Genomic DNA, 22151 nt, shown 5'->3' on the forward strand with positions numbered 1-22151 from the left:
TGAATAGTTGTTAATTTCCCAGTATGTTTCTGCTGTTTATCATTTAATTCCACTAGACTTAAAAAATAGATATGGTTTATAGTATTTTAATTATTTGAGATTTATTAATATATATTTTATGACTACTATTTATCATGACGAATGTTCCATGGGCACTTGAAAAACTGTATTCTGCTGCTTTGGGGTGGTATGTCCTTCTCATATCTATGTGAAGATGTTGCTGTTATTAATATCACACGCAAGTAAAATTCTGCTGACGATCATTCAACAATGGCTGCAGCTGTACATCAACAGGGAGCTGCCAGAAATTCAAGGTGGACACAGAAGAGGACATGCCAGGAGGGGTATCCCTGCTGATGTCAGATGAATCTAGACTGCAAGCAGAGAACACCTGAAGGGTATTCATTGGGCTTTATTAACTATGCAAATGTATTGGACTGGGTGGTTGATAGTTGTATTCAAGTCTTTGATATGTTTACAGATCTTTATCTCCTCCTTTGGAGAGGAATGCTAATACTTCCAATTATACGTAGGTATTTCTAATACCTACAATCAATTATTTCGAAAGGAATGCTAATACCTCCAAGTTGTATTACTAATTTGTTTGTGTTCCCATTCAATTCTACCAGTTTTATTGTATTTACAAGATGTTATTAGGGCTGCTATAGCATCTTGATGAGCTTGTTATTATATTAGAGTATCTGTTATTCTCCGACAGCTTTTAGCTGGTCTCCTTTTATCCCCAGCCCCTCCATCTACTAGTCCCCTTTTTTATCTTTGTGTTTCAGGTTAGATTGTCCTATTGACCTATAGTCAAGTTCACTGACTCCTCAGCTATGTTCAGTCTGCTGATAAGCATGGAGACTGAAGGTTCTCTTAAATTGGTTGTATTAAAGGCTCACAGCATTAGGAAGGTTGAGAACCACTGCTCTAGCAATTTTTTTTCTTTTTAAATATGGAACGCTTCATGAATTTGCATGTCATCCCTGTGCAGGGGCCATGATAATCTTCTCTGTATCGTTCCAATTTTAGTATATGTGCCGCTGAAGCAAGTACTGCTCTAGCAATTTTAACGTTCCTATCTGACAATACCAACGCATGGGCTCTTTCTGCATTTGGTTTTGTTCACTGGCTTTTCTCTTGTTGTTAGTAGGGGCTTGTGAGTCAATTCCAACTCGTAGCAAACCAGTGTGCAGCAGAAGCATCCTGCCCCATGCTCACAATTGTTTTATCGTGGATCCCATTGTTGCGGCCCATGTCAGTCTATTCCACTGAGGGTCTTCCTCCTTCTCACAGACTCTCTGTCAAAGCATGAAGGCCTTTTCCAAGGGCTAATTTCTCCTGATAAATGTGTCCAAGGAATGTGAGATAAAGTCTCACCAGTCTCTGTTCTCAGGAGAATTCTCGCTGTACTTTTCTCTTGGGCGGTCATTTCCCCCCTTTATCTGTTGTATTGTTTAATTTTTTAATTAAATGTGGGACTTTATATTTAAAAGTACAGCAGAGATAGATGTACGTTGAATTTAGGTCTGAAATGGGCACATCTCTTTTGCTGTCGTCATTCCTGAGGATAGTTTAGTTAATCTACAATCTTTGAGACTGGTTTGGATCTCTTTTGTTGCTGTTACTCCAATAACCTTCATTAGAGCAAAGACCTCAAATCTCTCCAGTGTGAATCGCAGTTAGCCTGTTTATGATTAAGTCTGGTTGGGGCCTGAAAGATTTTCCTGTGTTCCTGTTCCACCATTAGTTTCCAGTAGGCTTTTCACACCGGTACAACAGAGGATGCTTCTCTCCGTGTTCTGGTTACAGCTTTAGACTGATTACTCCAAGCCAGGATCATGATGGGACCAAAAGGGGTCTTCTTGATGGTCCTGGTCCAGCCTGTCTGTCAAAGACCTCAGATACCTGAGTCTGAGGTGTTGGGCTTTCTCAGGAATCCTCTCCCTTCTACTTAGGCATGGTAGCCAATCCCTACCTTGTATTGCTTGTGGGTCTTTGTGCTCAAGTCTGTGGGTCTATGGTCCAAATGGCCTCTCCAGATAGACAGACCACTGTTTTATATAGGTTCCCATCCTAGACATGAGTGGGCTAACCACTCTCCCCCAGGCACAGATAATGTTTATCTAGTGTCATTGTCAGTCTGGGAAGGGATGTTTTCTACCCTATCCCCATGTCTGACCATCTTGGACTACATCTAGATGCCTGGGCAAATGTCCTGCCTAAGCTCCAGCTATGATAGCTTTTTATCTTGTGAAAGCAGGTCTGGAACAGAGGTGGATTTTTGTGCCAAAGATAGTCAACCACCACCTATATCTTTGTGCTCTCTTTAATGTCCTGCCCTGGCCCTGTCTCTGCTAAGTACCTCACTCCTGGCCAGGAAGTTGATTCCGATTCATGGTGGTCCCATAGGACAGTGAGGTCGTTAGTTTACTGTGCCAAGCTGGTCTATAAACACATGTGGGATTAATTGAAGGGTGGAAGGATAAATGGCTCGGTAAGCCTTGCCTTTCTTGTTCTCAGGTCTCTTGCTTTCTGATGGTCAGACCAGGGTTTAGCTGTCTTTGTCCGTTCCCTGCTTCAGCTGGCAAGGCTCACTTCCTGCAAGACATCCCTGAGGAGAAGCCACATGGACCTACCACAATGCATCCCTGGGTGCTGAAGCAGCCTTGTGGAGACACCTGCTAGCACTGAGACGCTTACATGCTCACTGATTTGGCTTTCCTCCTGCAGTCAGCTTCATAGTGTGTGTTTTGTGAGATGGAGGAGGACTTTGTGGATTGGCGTCAGACATATGGGTTAATGGACTTGTGGGCTTGGGCAGCACTGGGTTGGGATGTTTTCTTGCTGTGTACTTACCCTTTATATAAAATGCTCTCTTAAACACGAGTTTCTGTGGATTTGTTTCTCTAATGTACCCAGACAAATACAGACAGTGTAGACCTGCCCCTGTGTGGTTCTGAGAGTGTACTCTCTATGGGAGAAAAAAGCCTCATCTTTCCCCCGCAAAGTGGCTGTTATTTTGACCTTAGGTTTTAACAGCCTCATGTGCAAAACGCTATGCCATGAGAGCTCCCCTGCTTTCAAATGCCCGGTGGAGACCTTACGGGGAGGAGTTGGCAAGTGGGTACAGGCTGTTTTCGTGTCTGATGTTCCCAGGAATTTTAAGGGGCCACACTAGCCCATATTCGACCTTTGAAAATTCACAAAGTTTTAGTTTCATTTTGGGGCTGCCCCCCCGCCCCACCCCCCCGCCCCCCGCCCCCATCAGCTTTGGTCATCACCGATCCCTCTCGTGTGCTCTGCCAAAGGGAACACGTTGCACATGTTCCTCTCTCCTTGGGATTTAGACCACTTGGCTGCCATGAGACCTCAGTTCACTGATTAAAAGTATATGATTTTGCACATTATCCATCTTTTTCTCATTGCTAAAGTGGGGACAGTGTTTTCTTGCGGCTTCCAACACGCTAAGTAAAAGCAGAACTGGAACGTTTAATGTTATTTCAAACAAGTTCCCAACCACATGCTTTCTCGTTGTTTAGAAATTATTTTTGCCTTTTGTTCAGATACCAGTGTTCAATGTGTGAGTCCTCTGCTCACACTCAAACAATCCGAAAGTACCCTTGGCCTATTCTCATTAAAGTGTGCACAACACTCACAGAACGCCCAGCATCTTTCTCCAACTGGATGATGGGCGATTCTTCAAAACAAGGTTCCCTTCCGCAGTGAAAGCTGAGAAAGAGTCCTGCTTCCTTAAGTTGATAATGGGGACTCGTTGGCTGTCAAAGAGTTCATCTCAATTTTAGGAGCAAAAGAAGGCCATTAAAATACACGTGTCCAAGCAAAGCGTAAACCTACAAAAATGATTAGGTAGATTTTTTAAACTAAAATATGACTTATCAATAAAAACAAGTCTTTTAAGAGTAAATTTTATACAGCCTTCCTATGGTTCTTTAATGCTTCTCCCCGCCAACTCCCAACTATCAAGATCCCAGTTTTACCTTACAAGTCCAGCTAGAGCAGAGCATGTACATCGGTGCAGATAAGAACTCGACACACGGAATTGAGGACAGATAAACCCCTCAAGAACAATAATTGGAGTAGTGATACCATGAAGGTAGGGCGAAAGTGGGTGGAGAAAAGGGAGAAATGGGGAAACAATCGCAATGATCTCCATATAACCACCACCCCGCCAGGGTTACAAACAACAGAAAGGTGGGTGAAGGGAGACAGCAGATGGTGCAAGATATGAAAATAATAATAATTTATACTTTCAAGGGTTCAGAGGATGGGAAGGTGGGGAAGAAGGGGAAAGAAAGAGGAGCTGATACCAAGGGCTCAAGTAGAAAGAAAAGGTTTTGAAAAGGATGGTGGCAACAAATGTACAAATGTGCTTGACACAATGGACGGATGCATTGTGAAAGCAGTTGTAAGAGCCACCAATAAAATGATTTGTTTTTTTTTAAAGAATAAGTTGTGTTGGAAGATTAGGCCTCTTACAACAATGGTAACAATGGAGCCACATAAAAGATCAGGATATTAATAAACCATTTCCCCTGGAAATGCTCATTCTACGGTGATCCAGCCTCATCTTTTGTAGTCACCTTTTATTTTGGTGCTTGGGATTTGGGGCCAAATATAGGACTGCCCACTAGCTAACTTATCTACAAAAAGGACTTTCAACCGTTTCCAAAGCTTTACTGCCTGATATGCCGTTATGGGCACTCAAAAGTCTGCTTGGGGCAATGAGAGAAACTCTAACTTCTGAGCATGTTCTCTGAGCAAGAAAAGACTCATGTTATTAAACATCTGATCCCTACATTACGCTCCATCTTATCTAAAATGAGGAAAGCATTGACTCTTTAGAATGAACTAAAATACTGATGTATGATTTGGAAAATGCTTTAGTTTGGTAAAAAAAAAATCCTGAATATTTGGACCCCAAAGAACTAATATTTGTCTTGGATAGTCCACAGCATAGTGGTAGCCATGCATAGTTAACTATTGCAATTAGCATCATAATTCTATAAGTTTAAAAAGTATTGCTACAAGCCCATGACATCTTTATTAAACAAAAATATCACAGATAAAGCTATTATGTCTTGCTATCTCCTCCACCTAGGACCGTACGCTCTGGGAAGCACTGCTTCTGCCTCTCTAACCTTGCCCTATGAATTTGATGCTCTTCCATTTACTACACATTGCCACAGCCATTCTTTGTCATATTGGGGTTTATCTCAGATATGTTTTATCATTGGGAGTAACCCTCTTCAGTTTGGGTTATATGTTTTTTCTGTTTTTTGGCATATGAAACCCAGGATTGATTAATCTATAGAAATAGCAAGTAGAATAAGGATTGCGGGGTGGCAGGGGGCGGGGAGGGGTGTTGCAGTGGGGGAGGAGGGTTAAAGGAACTCATATCAAGGAGTTCAAGATGGAACAGAATGTTTTCAAACTGATTGTGGCAGCAATTGTACAAAATTGCCAGATGTGATTGAACCAAGAAATGATATGATATCTGTATTAGCTCCCAATAAAATGGTATTGGAAAAAAATTTTTTCTTTAAAAAAGGCCATTTAGACATCCTTGAGAGACTCAAATCCAATTCTTTGAAATGTTATTTGAGTTTTGGAAACCACAAGAAGTCTGAAGGGGCAAGATGAGGGCTGGCTGGAGAGTGAAGGGGGTAAGGCTTGTTCACAAACTTCTCAGAGGTAACCCTGACACCCCTGAAAGAATGAGCAGGTGTACTGCCACAATGGGGGAAACTCCTCGGCGGGGCTCTGCAACTCTTTTCCTATTTTCTTAAAACTTCTTCCTAATCAGCCCTGGTGATCACCTCATGGCTTATAAGAACGTCTATCCCATAAAGGGGTCTCTAACCCACTAGATGCTGTCAGAAGTCACTGATTTCATTAGTACTTGCCCTCTGCACCATATGGGCAAAGTCCAAGAGGTGCCCCCAGCTAGAAGTCATTCCACAAGAACAACTTCATTAACTTCAATCTTCTTTCAAAGACCGATGGAAAGATCAGCCTTTCATACAAGCAGGATGCTTCGCACAACCTGAAAAGCTAGCTGAAGTCAAAACGCTGACTTCAGATCGAAAATGCTGAACCACCTTGAGATCCAAACTTCAGTGGCTATTGGGTCAATGAGAATTCGACTAATAGTCTTCCAACAATCTTTGGACTTGAGCCAAATGTCTTCATTCACTGTGGCTCATCTTGTGGTCTTCCTGGCCTTCCTTAAAATGCTGGATTAGTCTAAAAAACGGTTTGATAATGTATAGCAGTATTGTTGAAAATGGGTTATGGAGTTTCAATGATTTGGGAGGTTGTTCTCCTGGGTTGCATTATAGTTAGGAGCCCTTGAGTTGGTCTGGCTCATAGAAACCCCATGAACTACAGATAAAAATAATTCTTGTTAGTTAAAAACTTGATATTACCCTTGACCTCAAAATGGGTTGTTGCTGGGTTTTTTTCTACTCCACGGTACAAAAACTATCCTTTTCCATTTCCTTTTTAAAGGTAACCTAGCAAGGCTCAAACTCGCTGCTTTGAAGTTATTCCAACTCCTGGAGAGGCTGGAAGACAGGGTATCGCCCCTGTGAGTTTCTGAGACTGTCACTCTTTATAGGACTAGGAAGCTCCATCTTTCTCCTATGCATTAGCTGGTGGCTTAGAACTCTTAACCTTGCAGTTCACAGCCTAATGCATAAGCATGACACCACCAGGGCTCCCCCTAAGGCAAGTGTATTATGGAGAAAACTTGTCCACCAGCATCCATTGAACTCAGAAGAATGTTTAAACATGTTTTCTTTGGAATAAGTTTGTGCATGTATGAACTGGGACCCTAACAGCAATAGCTTTTGACTTACTTCATATAATCAAACATGGTATCAGATAATAATATTTTCACATTTTAATAAAAGCTTCTGTCACCAAACGGGTGATATGAATTATCTATGATTTTCTTTTTCGGTCTCATTTGTATATCAGTATTTACACTTTATAATACAGGTTGAAAAAATGAAGGGATTTTCCTTGTCTTAAGCAAAAAATAAAGAGACATTCTACTTCACCGTCTTTGAAATTTAAGTATTCAGCATTAGAATTAAAATTCTATTTGAATTTTTTTAAAGTAAAAAACAATTTAAAAGCATCTTTGGAACAATTCCACTCCCTGTCTGACACGTACTTCTCACCAGCAGGACAAAAAGCTTATGTCAGCAATGGCCGTTAGGCTGAACCCAGTCGTGAGAGAGACCACATATCTAGTTCTAGGTCACATATCTGGTTTTCTAATGAGACTTGCTAATTGTGTGATGTTGGGCAAGCTCATTAAGGTCTTTAAGCCTCACTTCTCTCATCCCTTAAAACAGGAAAGGCAAAAGGAATATCTACCTCAGTGGATTGCTATGGCAACTGAGAGAGATGACGTAGTGGAGCGCTCTTACTTAAGAGTAAATAGACACCACTGTCCCAGTGAGGAAGATGGTGGTGATGAAGATGCACTGCTCAAAGCTGTTTCCTTAGACTCTACCTGAAGAACCCATGGGCAGCAGGAAGCTTCTCCCAACCGGTGCCAGCGTGTGTGGAGAGATCAACCCTAGGTGGGGAAGGAACTCCACTTCAGCTTTCTAAACTCCTGGGGTGGGTGTGAAGAGGGTCCAATAAGAAGAGAAGAACCCTCCAGATGTGTCGCAAAAAAATCAAACATAAGCACAACTAATTAACGTATGGCTGAATTAACAATAAGTCTAATTTTCACAATTAACGAAATCAAAGCACAACGGAAAGGTGTTCAGAATACAGAGAAAGGTCAACAAGCTGGGAGTTCTTGAATTTTCAATTTCCCTACTTTCAAAAGAATAGCATCACACGTCTCCTGCCACATCAATCACTTTTCATATAACTTAGCATGCCTATCTCAAAAGAGCCAGGTTGAGGGGGTAGTCCTCATCGTCTGCCTTTCTGTCAGACGGGAGAGCTAACCCAGCTCAGCTGTTCAAGCGTGCTCCTCTCACATCGTTTTAATACGTGACCAGAAGACTGGAATAGTTGGCTCATCATTATTTTCAAGGTGGTGGTTGTTAGTGCCTTTAATTGGATAAGACTCATAGTGACCCACTGAACAACAGGGTAAGGTAATGCCCGGCCCCGCATGACTCTTGTAATCATTGCTAGGTTTGAGCCCATTGTTGCAGCCCAGGTGCCACTCAGTGACTGTCTTTCTCTCTTGTTGACTCTCTATTGTGTGAAGCAGGGGTCCTCCTCCAGCAGCCAGTGCCCCCTGACAACACGTCCAAAGTACATTAGAAGTCTCACCAGCCTCCAATCTAAAGGGCCATTCTGGCTGTACATCTTCAGCACAGTCTATTCAATATTCTTCAACATCATTCAAATGCATGAGTTCTTCTTATGTCTGCATTGGTCCTTATGCATATGCATATGAATGATTGAAAATACCATAGCTCAGGGCTGGTGCACCTCAGACTTCAAAGTGCTATCCACACTTATCAGCAGTTTATGAAGGTCTTTTGCAGCAATTTGCCCAATGCAATAAACGCATGCCTTGATTTCTTGACGGCTGTCTCCCCATGCCCTGACCCCACAGTCCCACATGCTGCTTCCCTGGACTCTGGAAGCACTCCCTCTCCTATGCCAAGAAATTTGGAATATAGACATCTCGCCAACCATCTGGAAGAGATACACATTTGTGCTCACTCTGAAGAAAGATGATCTGCCGGAATGCATAAATGACCAAACAATATCAGCAATATCACACACAATGAAAATTTTGCTGTAGAGACTTTATCAAATGGTTGTGATGGTACATTGACAAGGAACTGACAGAAATTCCAGCCAGGTCCAGAAGAGGATGCAGCATGAAGCGTCTCACAACTGTCACTTAGACCTTGTAAAAGCAGAGCATCCCAAACCCACCGAACTCACTGCCGTCAAGTCCCTTGTTGCTCACGGTGCCCCAACAGGACAGGGGAGAATTCTCTGGGTTTCTGAGACAGTGACATTTAATGGGAGCCACCAGAGCGCCTGCAGGTAGTGAATATCCGCAGGTCTCATTAAACTGTGTGGATCATAACAAATCATAGATAATGTGAAGAATGAGACTTCCAGGGCAGTTCATTGTGCTCCTGCATGGTTCAAAATCAGGAGACATGTGTGCATCGGGGTGGTATCTTTTCACCATCCTTAGGATGCACATATGCGCACGTGCTGAGCAAATCACTCAAGAGGCTGGATTAAGTGAAGAGAAACACCAGCACCAAGATTGGAAGAAGGCTCCTCCGCCTTCGATAGGCAGTTGCCACAACCTTGCGGGCTGAAAGCAAAGAGGACTTAAAGCTCCGTGAAGACCAAAGCCTCCAGCCTTCAGCGTGGATCACACCTCAACAGAAAGCGAATAAAAATCCTCACAACCTGCCCAAGGAGCAACATCCAGATGAACAGAGAAAATACTGAAGTTGTCAAGGATTTCATTTTACTTGACCGTCCAAAGTAAATACATCAATAGAGGGGGATGATGTTAACAAAGACAAATAGCAAAGACCCAAATTGCCATGCCAAGAAATGGCCATAAAATCAGGGCCATGAAATTCAAGGTTAATGTCACCAGCCCAACCCCAACTCTGCCCTGTCACTGCAGGGAAGTAGGTCTCACAAGAGTGAATTATTATGCATACCCTCTAGCTTAACTCTAATCATAATGGATGCAACTTGCATATCCTGAAGTTTATTTCCTCCTGGAAAGGCAGGGGCTTAGTGCTCTCCTGTGATTCCAGACAGGAACTGGGCCATCCTTTCCTCCCATCAGAAGGCTGTCAATGGCAGCAATCAGAGCGCTGACCTTGAAGGAACCTAGCCCTGGATCAAAGGATCTCTTCCTGTTTGCACAGTACCTACAACAGGGGGCTCCAACCTCACAATTGCTGGACCAGGCGGTGTTTCCTTCTCTTGTCCTTGGGGTCCCTACGAGGCAAAACCAACGAACAATTGTTCTGCTGGACTGGATCCTGGAAGAAGCACACCAAAAACTGTTCAGTGGTTTTTTCCACAAATAATCTTCCCTCCCTAATGATCATCTATCGCTTTATGACTTTCTGGCCGTGACAGTATTGCCGCCGCTTACGGTAGTGCTACGTTTGTCACTGAAGAGTCCCCGACAGGGAGCATTAGGTCACAAAGCAGGGTCCCATCCTGCTCTGATACATAGTCACTTGAAGGAGGTGCTGTCTTGACTGCATGATTGGTGGGCAGCCTGGGAAAGCATGGGTGCCCATGTCTGCACTCAGCTGAACCCAGCCCCTGCTCTCAGCAACCTCTCTAGAAGCAAAGGACTCCGCTAACCCCATTTTTAATCCTTGCTCCAATGACCTGCAGACCCAATCATTCTCTGGGGCCTCTAGATGAACAAGCCAATGGAAACCGGGTATCTGAGAGATAAAGATCTTTGCTACCCACTGGGCGATTGTTTTCATGCCAAGGCAAAGAGCTGCCTTACAATGAATACCATGCATGCCACCTGCGTTTCTTCTCACGAGGGCCTTCCTTTCCACATGGCACCTGAGAACAGGCACTCTGGATGGTTTCCTCTAAATGCCCTGGGTGTACAGAGAACCGGGGAGGGGATGAGGGCAGGAGGAGAGGGAGGGGAGGAAGGGGAAAACAGAGGACAAGAAGGTTAGAATCTGGTGAGAATTTCCGGAGCTGCCCAGAAAAAAAAAAAAAAAAAGGCCCTTTTTGCAATGAAAACAGTAAAATCAATAGGGATGCACATTAACCTCTTAGCTCCTTCTGAGGCTCTGCCCCCTGGTTCAAAGGGAAAAAGTGTGCACCGGCCAGACAAAGAAGCCATTACCCTGAACTACGTGGCTCTTGCCTATGAGCAACAGGGGTGCAATTCCCTGAGCTGTCCCTGCCCCTCATTGCAGTCTAGATGGAGACGAGGTGTTCTTCCAAAATACCCTGGCAGGAAAAGCCAGCCAAAGTGCCTCCATAGAACTCACAGAGCCACATGACTGTAATCTTCAAGTGAGATGACTGTAAATTCCGCATCTCATGCTGGTTCCAAACGAGAGCATCTCCTTTCGATGGAGAGATGATTTCATATTAGGAAGTCTAATCGTGTCAGGAGCCCAGGGGGCAGAGTTGGATTAAGTGTTCGGCTGCTTCAAACCCAACCGAGCAGTCCAATGCTGTCTTATGGGGCCGCAACGAACCAGAATCATCTCAATGGCAGTGGGCCGCACACCATGAGGCCCAGAAAGGGAAACCTCTGTATTATTTCTTGTAAGAACGGCAGGATGGAAGCACTGGACTTCCTCACACTTCGCAAAGGAGTTGGAGAAGCAAGATCAACCGCTCTAGGCTGATTCCTGTGAGGCAGAGGTCTGACAAGCCACCACCTGTCCATCTGCTTACCGATTCTGACACCAGCCACCCCTCCCACAGCATTCTCCACTTCTTTGTAAGGGATCATTCCTTGTAAGGGTCACACAGAACTCAGGCAGTAGACCCAGTGGAGTTTATTAGGGAAGGAACAGGAAGTTCAGGATCAGAAAGGATTCAATTCCAGGAAGGGCACAACCTCTTCTCTGTCATGTCCACTGGCACACCTCTCTCTGCCGCCCGCCCCCCATCTCAGTATCCTATGTTCTGCATGGACAAGTACCAGAGTGTCGCTGCGTTGATAAGTACCTTGACATACTACTCTGCCTGTAAGCCTTGACCCAAAGGCGCCCAGCTCCAGCTCTTTGGGTTGGAAATAGGCTCCACCATGTGCCGGGAGCCCCACCCCACTCCACCAGCAAGCCTCCAGCCCGAGGGAACCCGTGGTTCTCCCACCATGCCATCTGCTGATTCTGTCTGCCACTTCTCCGCCACCGCCGCTTCCAGTCTCTCACTGTCTCAGCAAGAGGGTGTTGCTCTCCCTGCCTCTTGGGTCCAGAGACGCCAGGGCCAAGTTGTGTAGTCCACAGCGGACCCCCCCCCCACCCAGGACAGAGTAGAATGGCTCAGTAGGGTTTGCCATGCTGACCTTTCTGTTGGCAGCAGTCCAATGCTTAACCCACAGTGGCACCAGGGCTCTTCTTTCTGGGTGGGTAGTTGTTAAATCCCCCTTTCCACCTCTGGGGAGGCTCATCTTCAGAGGCCAAATGGATGGCAAAGCTGCCAAATCGTTAGGGGTTCACACACCTTATTCGCGGAGTCCCACCTAAACTTTTGTGATAGGTGTTACAAGACCATGGCTACAACAGCCACCTTAGCAGAATCCTTTGTAACCCATTTCTAAAGTGCTGAAAAGGTACTTAATAAAATCTGATGTCTATTCCCACTAAAAATTCCTACAAAACTAGGAAATGACTGTTTTCTTAGCATGATGAAGATTAACTTAAACTGACAGCCAATGACAAGATAATAGCGAAACACATGAAGCATTATCATTATAATTAGGACTAAGACAAGAATGCCTAATCACTGTTGTGACGTAACACTGCTGTAACAGTTCTAGAAACCTCTGGGTGTTGTGCACAGCTCTCACAAGGAGAGCATTTTTGAGGCCACCTAAAGGTGCCTGTGAAGTAGGCCTGGCATTCTACTTCACAAAGAAATCAACCATCGACACTCCAAGCAGGGACAAGTCCACTCAAGGGGTCGTCCTGGATGGGAGTCAATGCAATGCCAAGTGGTTTTGTATATAAATTCTAACTGATGCAGTAAGATCGGAGTAAAGAAGATCAGGCTGCAATGCCCAGAAAGGCTGCATGAGAGATTTGCTTAAATTGTGACCCATAAAATGCCTGGGTTAGGAAGCGTGTATCCAGTATGGATACAATGATTCACTCCAGATTAATGGACAACTGTATTCCTAACAAAAATCTCCATTTTCTTAAGGGTATCATATAATATACCAAGACTCGTTAAGAATAATAAAAGGTCAAGAGTAGCTTTAAGACAATTTTTGAAAGAAGAAAGTGGAGAAACTTGACCTGTCTAGACTGGCTAGGCATTCAGCACTAAACATCTACACAGTGTCTTTAAACCAGCATAGGCTAGAAAAGGCATCAACATGCCAACCACTACGTCAACATAAAGATGCTGCACATTAAAGTAGGATGTGGGAAGTACAGCAGGAGCCCTGGTGGCACAGTGGTTAAAGCAGTCGGCTGCTAATCCAGACCCCATCAGCAACTCGGGGAGAAAGAGCAGTCTCTGCTTTCATAAAGTCCTGCCGAGCCTGGGAAACCCTATGGGGCAGTTCTACTCCATCCAACAGGGAGACCCCGACCAGAAATGGACTCCCCAGCACTGGGGGTCTTGTTGTATTTTCCTTAGGATGGATGTGAAGGAAGAAAAGATCACTTACAAGATTAAAAAAATAATAATAAAATCAGCTACTCAAGTAACAATAGTATCGAATTTTTACCGTATATCAGATACCAGAGTAAATTCTAAATAGATTAGATGGATCCCATGTCAGATAAAGGTTTAAAATGAAACCATAAAAAGTTAATAGGAAATGTCAGTATTTACTGACTTTGGAATACAGATGATAAAGATAGATAACAGCAATCTCAAAGATAAAATGATTTTTATACTTTTCTATTAGATTTTTTTAAAGAACCGCCTAAAAGACAAAGGAAACTTGAGCAAAGTACTTTCTAAAAACTCGGCTCACTTATCTCGCAATGTATGGGTGGAAGCATAGGCAGCCGGGGGAGGTCAGACCAAACCCAGGGAGGTACATGTGAATCCAACATAAAGAAGGGGAGAGGGGAAGGAGGGGGAACAATGGGGGTGGGAAGGAACTGAGATGATGACATGGGGGGAACAGGGCACTAACCCACCTAGGGGGAGGGTATTGGTTGTGTCTCCACAGAATTGGAACGTGCATACAGACCCCACCATGGCGCAGCAATCCAGGAGGGTAACGTAACACATGGGAGGAATGCATGAAAAGACTGGACTACAGGGCCGGCCCCCACCAGAGCCAGCCTGACCCCCACCCTGGAAGTGTGTGCCGCAGAGAAGGACACCAGACCTTCTGGTGGGGGAGAGGAACTGATCTACCATGCCCAGGCTGAAGCAAACCAAGAAGGAAAAAGAGAAAGGGGCAGTCGGCCTAGACTCCATATGGGCACCCCAAGCCCAGAGGATGAGGTCCCTGCATGGAGCTGCTGGGGCACAGAGAGGACTGTGGGACTATCAACAGCTCGACACGGTGTCCCCTAACTGGAGCATATAGAGACAGGGGACAATAATGGGGACACCCGGTGGGGAGACAGTATGGGAATGGAGCATAACAGATCAGCAATTGGAGTAAAGCTGAGCCACAGAGCCCCTGAGGAACCCCAATAATGGACTTCAGGCTAGGAGAGGCAGCTAGGAGGGGAGCCCCAAGAAAGGACTTCAGCTAGGACCAGGGGTGAGGGTCTCATGGGGTCCAGCAAAGAGACCTGGACCTACGTAGGGTTCTTTGTTTTGTTTTGTTTTTTCTTTTTTCTCTCGTCTTTTTCTTTTTCCTTTTCTTTCTTCAACCATATGTTTTCTCATTGTTCGGATTAGGACATGGATAGTTTCCCTAATTATATGGGTTGGACATGGGAGGAAAGCTTGAGGAGAAGGCACGGGGGCCAATCAATGGCCCCTGAAGGTAGAAGGGGAAGAAGGAGGTGGGGAGACGGGTGTGGTGAGTGGACAGTGTCATGGACAGGGGAACAACTAGGGAAGTGGAACCAGCATCTAGGAGAGGGTAGAGATGCTGAGAGTGTTAGAGCAACACCAAGCTAGTGGAGAGGAAGCTCTAAGATGAGGAAGAAGGGGGAAGGTGGTGGCGGGGCAGGAGGAGGCAAAAGGAAACAGAGGCAAACTCTAGGAAGCAAAGGCATGGATTGGGAGATTAACAGAGATGTGCACTTATGTAAATACATTAATCCATAACAATAGTGGTATGGGCCTATGTACATATATTTATAAGGCAATACACTGAAGCTGCAGACAGGCCTTGGGCCTTGGCTCATACCTTCCCTCAATACAAGAACACTTTGTTCTAAGAAATTGGCATGATGCTTACTCACACCCCCACCCCACCCACAAGATCTCTGAAGACAAAACGGATGCATAAGCAGATGTGGTAAAGACAAAGGATGGTGCCCGGCTATTAAAAGATACAGTGTTTGGGGTCTTAAAGACTTGAAATTAAACAAGCGGCCATTCAACAGTGAAGCAACAAGCTCACATGGAAGAAACACACCAGCCAGTGTGATCATGAGGTGTCATCGAGACCGGGCAATGGGCATCAGAAGACTCACAACAAACAGTAAACAAACAAACAAAAATGCATTGGTGAGAATGGAGGGGGGTTGGAGAGGAGACTCAAAGCCCAACTATGGACAATGGAACATCCCCCCACAGTGGGGTTGCAGGGAGGGGGTGAGTCAATCAGGGTGCAGTAGAGCACTAATGGGTCACGCAATATACCTCTGATCCCTCGAGGCCTCCTCACCCCACTGCTATCATGACCCCAGTGCCACTTCCCAATCTAGACTAAACGGGAGCATGTACATAGCTATAGGCAAGAGATAAAACTCACAACACATGGAACCCAGAAACAGGAATGTGATAGAGATAAAAAGGTTGGGGGAAAGGGGGGAGATGTGGAAAAGGAGGGGGGCACCAATTGCAAGGAATGGCACATAAACACACACCTCCACCCAGGGAGAAGAACAACAGAAACCAGAGGGGAAGGGAGACAGCGGTCAGTGTGAGATATGAAAATAATTAACAATCTACAATCTATCAGGGGGCCATGAGGGGTGGGGGGCAGGGAAGAGGGAGGGTAAAAAAGAGGAGCTGATCCCAAGGGCTCAATGGAAAGTAAATGTCTAGAAAGGAACGATGGAATATATGTATGAATATGTCGTATACAATTGATATATGGATTGTAACAAGAGTTGTAAGAGTACCCAATAAAATGATTATAAACAAAAAAGACCCACCTCATCTCTGTTGATGCTATTTAAAGACTTCTTAGCAATTCTGGGGGGAAATTAAAGAACCACTCAACAGAGAGCAAGGACATGCAATAATGTAACATGATGTTCTTCATACCAAGAATAGCTTCACAAGGTCACTGAATCATACATGGAAAAATTCTTAAAGTGCCATGTTTATTCTCAACAACAAAATAAATGTACAGAAAAGGAATAACTTCCTAAAGATGAACATATTCATAATACTATAAATTTCCAACATTCTCCAAATGGCATGAGTGAATCCTGAGTAACGTATCATCATTATGAGTAACTTATCATAATAGTGTAACCTATCACCTATGACCTCACTGAAGGTATCACGCCCCACATTCTGAGTCTTAAGAAGTAGATCGTATTATCACCACTTTAGAGCTGACACCACTCAGGTCAAGAAAGAAGAAATGACTTGCCCAGTAAATGTGAAGAATTATAACACACTTCTATCTGAGTCTGTGCAGAGGCTAAACAATTGGCCCCCCAGAGATGTCCCCTCACCTGCAAACATATGAAAACAGGACAACAAAGAAGAATCAATGCCTTCGAATTGTGGTGTTGGTGGCGAATATTAAATATACCACGGACTGTCAGAAGAACAAACAAATCTTTCTTGAAAGAAGGACAGGCAGAATGCTCCTTAGCAGCAAAGATGGTAAGACTTCCCATTAAATACTTTGGGTGTGTTATCAGGGGAGACCTGTCCTTGGAGAAGATATTATGCTTAATAAAGAGGAGGGTCACTAGAACAAAACGGAAGGCCCTCACAGAGACAGATTCACACGACGGCTGAAATAATCGACTCAAACCTCACAACCACAGTGCGGCTGGCCGTGGTCCATTCTGCTATACACGGGGTAGAGATGGGGTCAAGCTTACAGGAAGATAACGGACAACAACAAAGACATCCAAGTGCTAATCCCTAGAACCCATGACAATGTCACTTCCAAGGTAAAAGTAACTGTGGTACATTTCATTTAGAATCTTGTGGGGGGATAGTATTCGGGATTATCCAGGAGAGCTTTAGGTACCCACAAGAGTCCTTGCAGCAGGAGGCAGGGCGTTCAGAATGAGAGAAAGAGAAGCGACCTTGGAATGACATGTAAGGAAGGGGCCACCAGCCAAGGCCTGCAGGAGGCCTCTGCAAGGAAACGGAGTGTCCTCTCAGAACCCCCAGAAGGTACCAGCCCTGCCAACACCTTGCCTTCAGCTCTCGGTGAAGCAGCTGTTGGATTTCTGACCTCCGCAGAGATCCGAAAAGAAGTTTATGCTGTTGAAGGCACTAAATCAGGAGTCGTTGCTACAGCAGGGATAGCACGCTGACACACTGTGTAATCTCCATCGTACTCTCCTTGGAAAGAACCCCCTACAGTGGCTTACACCGGAGATGGTAAACTTCAGGTCTTAGACAAAGCCCAGGAAATCGAAGGCAAACGGATTCTGGGGGGAAAAATGTTTACAACACACATGATCAATAGTAGTCCATGCATATAAAATGTGATATAAAATAATACATACTATATAGAGAACTCTCACGAAGCACCTGGATGTAGTCTAACGCCAGTGAGGGGAAAAATTGGCAAATAGGAATACTATGAATAAGCAATGTTTAATTTAGTGTTAGAGACATTTTTCATGGGATAACTGCTGGCATGGGAACAGTCTTACCCCTATCCATATACAATGTGACATTAGTAGTGTTACTGTGAGTTTATGAACAGTACAGATATTCTCATGCATACATGATTTCTAAAAAAAACACAGGGGTCTTCAAAAAATTTGCAGAGAAGTGGAGTAAAAAGATAATAGAATTTTTCCATGATCCCTTTTGAAGCTCCCTGGTAGAACTAACAACAGAAAAAAACCCACTGCTATTAAGTCCAATCCAACCCCTCGCAAGCCTATAGAACAGAGTAGAACTGCTCCGTGGAGTTTCCAAGACGTTATATCTTTCTGAGTGCAGACAGCCTCATTTTTCCTAGAAGTCAACTGGTAGGTTCAAACTGTGGACCCTGTGATCAGCAGCACGATGTGTAGCCCACCAGGCTCCTTACAAGCAAATAAAGGAGGGTATTTAATAACAGGAAAGGACGGACTAAAAACTCAATGTACAATTTATTGTCAACATCCCTACTGCCAATTATAAACAATGTAAGTGATAAAATACTTCTGCCTGAAACTTCTCCCTCAAAAAAAAAATCTGCATGGGCCTAAATTCCAATTGCTGGGTTATGATTGAGTTTTTCAGTATGCAGATTAGCTTCAAATTAGCATAACTAATTACTTTGCCTTTAACAAACATTGTATTCTGCATGGAAGTTAATTGCGAAAACTCTCAGTTTTACATTTGGCTCCCAATTTGCAAACTTGGTGTAAAGAATCCAAGCTGGTTATCTCCCCTTCTCAAATCTATACCTTCATTCCAGTTTTAGCTGAGTAGGTAATGCTGTGGGCTGCTACCCACAAGGTCAGCAGTTTGAAACCACCATCGTCAGCTCCACAGAAGCAATATGAGGTGCTTACTTCTATAGAGTGACAGTCCTGGAAACGCACAGGGCCGGTTCTATCCTGGCCTGTAGGGTCACTAGAGGTCAGAATTGACTCCGTGGCTGCATTTTCATTCTTGTTTTGTTGGTAGCTGTTGGCAGCTGGGTGGTAGCTGTTTCCTTGCTAGGTGCCCTGCAGTCAGTTCCAACTCGGATGACCCTCGCCCATCAGAACCAGAAGAACCACAGCGCGGTGCTGCCCTGGACAGGTCTGCAATCGACAGTGAGCGCACACTGGCACATAGAAAAGCAGAAACAACCTGACACTCGAGGTCGGCATTGGTGTTCCACATTCCCACCACGACGCCCAGCACCAACTGCCGGGTGGGATGTTCCCGTTCGGCAAATGTCTATTCTACATCATTGATGAACTATTCCTGCTGAATGTACCTACTCCAAATTTGCAACTTAGCCTTGATCTGAGCTATTTCCATCAATATCTGATTTCAACAGAAAGACAGAATCAAGAAACCATGATGACTACATAAGGACTATCATACGACTATTACGGTATGTCGAACCCTTTTGTCAAATGGAGGGAAGGGATGTTAAAAAGTATTCGCTCTGGGTGACAAATACACTGGGTGGTCCTGTAGCCATATTATAAAGTTTTAAAATATCTAAAGGAACATCTTCCTATTCCAGAAATATGCTCATTATGACTTGATAATAAATAACACATACCAATGATTTCCCTGATCTTTCTATGTTTCAAATGATGTAGCCCTGATTTTGTTCATATTTATAACTTTATGGAAACATAGCAGTAAGCTTTTGAGAGCACATTGGACCATTTATTTCAATTAGAAGCAGTAATGAAATCTCTTTAAACTATTAGATGTCACTTAGTCTCTATGTAAGACAGATCGTATGCTTAATGCCTTCTGGCATGATCCGCAGTTATTTGTCCTTAATAGTTTTTATATTGACTGAAAAAAAAAAAACAAACAAGGATTCCCTTCTGACTCCTCCCAGAGTTTTTAAAGTTGTGTTTGAATTGTGGTGCTAGCGAAGAATATTGAACATCAAGGACGGCGACACTTCGCCATACATGCTTTGGACATGCATGTCATGAAAACTCGGCATCTGGGGAAGGACATCATGCTGGGTAAATTAGAGGGGCAGCACAAAAGAGGCAGGCCCTCAACCAGATGGACTGGCACAGCGGCTGCAACAATGGGATCAAGCACAGGAATAACCGTGAGGATGGCACAGAGACCAGCTGGTTTGCTCCTGTTGCGCATTGGGTCACCATGGGTCAGAAACCACCGATGGCACCTCACAACACCAACAGCAACAAGCCTCTAATCGTTCCATCACCCCTCCCTCACTGGTATCAGGCAGTCAGGCAGAGAAGAGAGGTCCCATCAGCACCCACCAAGTTCCCAAACGCAAATGACTATGAAGAAAATGGGAGGCCACTCTGGCCAGCATGACAGCACCGGCCCATGATGACTGGGCCCACGTCTCTGGAGATCAGGCAATGTGAACCACATCTTACAGGAAAAGGCCCTCACGCTGTCTGCACAGAAGTAAGCTGCGCTGGGAAACCTACTTTTAAAAGCGAAATCCCACATTAAGAGGCGACTCCCGGATCAGCAGCACATTCAACAGGACCAGGCACTACGTCTTGTGGGGCTCAATTTCATGTGCACTGATTATATTTGCAACCTTACTTCCACGTGCATTTTTCTTTTAACAGGCGTGGGAATGGAAAGTAATGGGTTTCTGCTTCCTTCTTAGAAGGAAGCCTGTGAGCGTCAGTGTGTTAGTTCCCAGTTGAAGGACCAATGAATGAATGCCTGTGCCCCCTATTAATCCTTCATTTCATTGGAGAGAGAGAATGCCATCCGTAGAAAAAGGGAATGGCTGCCTCTGCATTATCAAACATTCTTTTTTTTTTAAATACATGTGGACAGAAATAATACTTGACGCAGAAAAGTGAATGCGAGTTAGCACTTTCTCACAGGGACTCCACTTCACCGGCACTCCCACCCCCACCTCCCTTAACTCACTATTCAAAGTCTGTGCTCAGCCATCTCCCCACCTTACTGCTTCTTGTCTGGGGCTGGTGCTCTTTTCCTTTGAAGAATCAGAACCCTCATTGGTTACTGCAGGCACACCTGCTCACCTGGAGCCCACACCCTCCTGTGCCCACAGGACCCTGGCAAGCAGCAGCCCTAGTGACCCACCTTGCCCTCTGCCTCCCTTCCTGGGTTTGGACTCCTGCCCCCAACACACACTTCTCTCAGCCCAACCCACCTCCCTTCCTGGGGTTTGAGGACCACTGCCCACCTGGCCCACGCCACCTTTGAGACTGTCTGTCTCCAGCAACTAATGGGGGGGCATCCCTCTGTCTCTAAGCAATGGCAAGCCTCCTCCTCTTCCTGCTTGGTCCCAAGGTCAGAATGGGCAAGACATGTCACATCTGAACAGCCCTCCTAGCCTGCCCTCTTTGTGGTCCTCTCTCAAGCACTGTATACATTCAAACAAATTGCCTGAATTACCTTTCTTATTTGCAGCTGAAAATATGACAAATATGTAAGCAACACATGCCTTCCTCCATTCAGATGGCTCCCTCGTTTTTTTATGAAGCTTGCTCTTGACCTTCCGCAGGCCCCAGCCACCATCACCTTTACTCTGAAGCCAGGGGAGCACCCCACAATGACCACAACACACTTCCATGGTCCCCGTTTCACACTGAGGACATAAGTTTGCCTGCCTGTCACAGAAACATGGCCACCCTTTCTTCCCTGCGTCTTGTTCCCCTTTCAGTGGACCAGCAGGGCAGGTTGGGAGCATCCCCTGTCCTGTCTGCCCCACTCTAAACCCAGAAGCTACAGTGGGTGCCATTTCACGTCCAGCTCGGTTAATAGCCCTTGACCTGCCACAGGCCTCAGACGCACTGCCTGAGTGGCCCTGCTGTCCTTGGCACTTTATTCCATCCTTGTACACTTGTGTGTAAGAAACTTTTCTCCCGTGCACTAGCTAAGCACGTGTTTCTTTAATGTTCCCCCGGAAGGCGCAAGTTCACGGTTTACTTTTCAAATATGCAGCAGCGCTGAGACTCAGCTTTATGCAACTGAGAGCAGCCGAGCCTGGACCCCAACTCTTTCAAGAGAGGGTGATTGCCCTTGGGAGTTTCCATAACAGAAGAGACAGGTGAGGTCCCCAACATGCTCCGGGACTCTGCAGACCCAAACACAGCTCTAGAGTTACAGGAAGGCCCTCTGCAGCCAGAAGCAGCGCTAGGCGTTCAGTGTTCAACAGGTGAGACCCAGAGGCTTGACCCTAGTTTAGAATTAACACCTGGAGAAATAAGGGATTCTTGTTTCTCCGACACCTGGAGCCACCAAGCAGGTAGGGATAAAGCGCTAACAGAGAGATAAATTAAGAGAGCAGCCCAAATGCCCAAGCATCCTTGCCGCGCCCTTACCGCACCTGTACCGACCGCCCAGCCTCGCCAGGAGCCGCCGCACCGAGTCCCTCCCGCCCGCCCGGCGCCCCTTACCTTGCGGGAGTACGGGGGCTTGCTCAGGTGGATGCCATCTCG

The 22151-nt window shown here is 45.1% G+C and overlaps 1 non-coding gene across 1 annotated transcript; it reads right to left on the reverse strand.

Annotated features, from left to right (window-relative positions):
* Window positions 1-949: 949 nt before the first annotated feature.
* LOC115871054 lies at window positions 950-1056 on the reverse strand. The gene has a single exon (XR_004047043.1). It is a non-coding gene; the product is annotated as a U6 spliceosomal RNA (small nuclear RNA).
* Between the last annotated feature and the right edge of the window lie 21095 nt (window positions 1057-22151).

The sequence above is a fragment of the Echinops telfairi genome, unplaced genomic scaffold (assembly GCF_000313985.2).
Source record: "Echinops telfairi isolate 266 unplaced genomic scaffold, ASM31398v2 ScPeMD7_3533;HRSCAF=4204_0, whole genome shotgun sequence".
Lineage (NCBI taxonomy): Eukaryota > Metazoa > Chordata > Mammalia > Afrosoricida > Tenrecidae > Echinops > Echinops telfairi.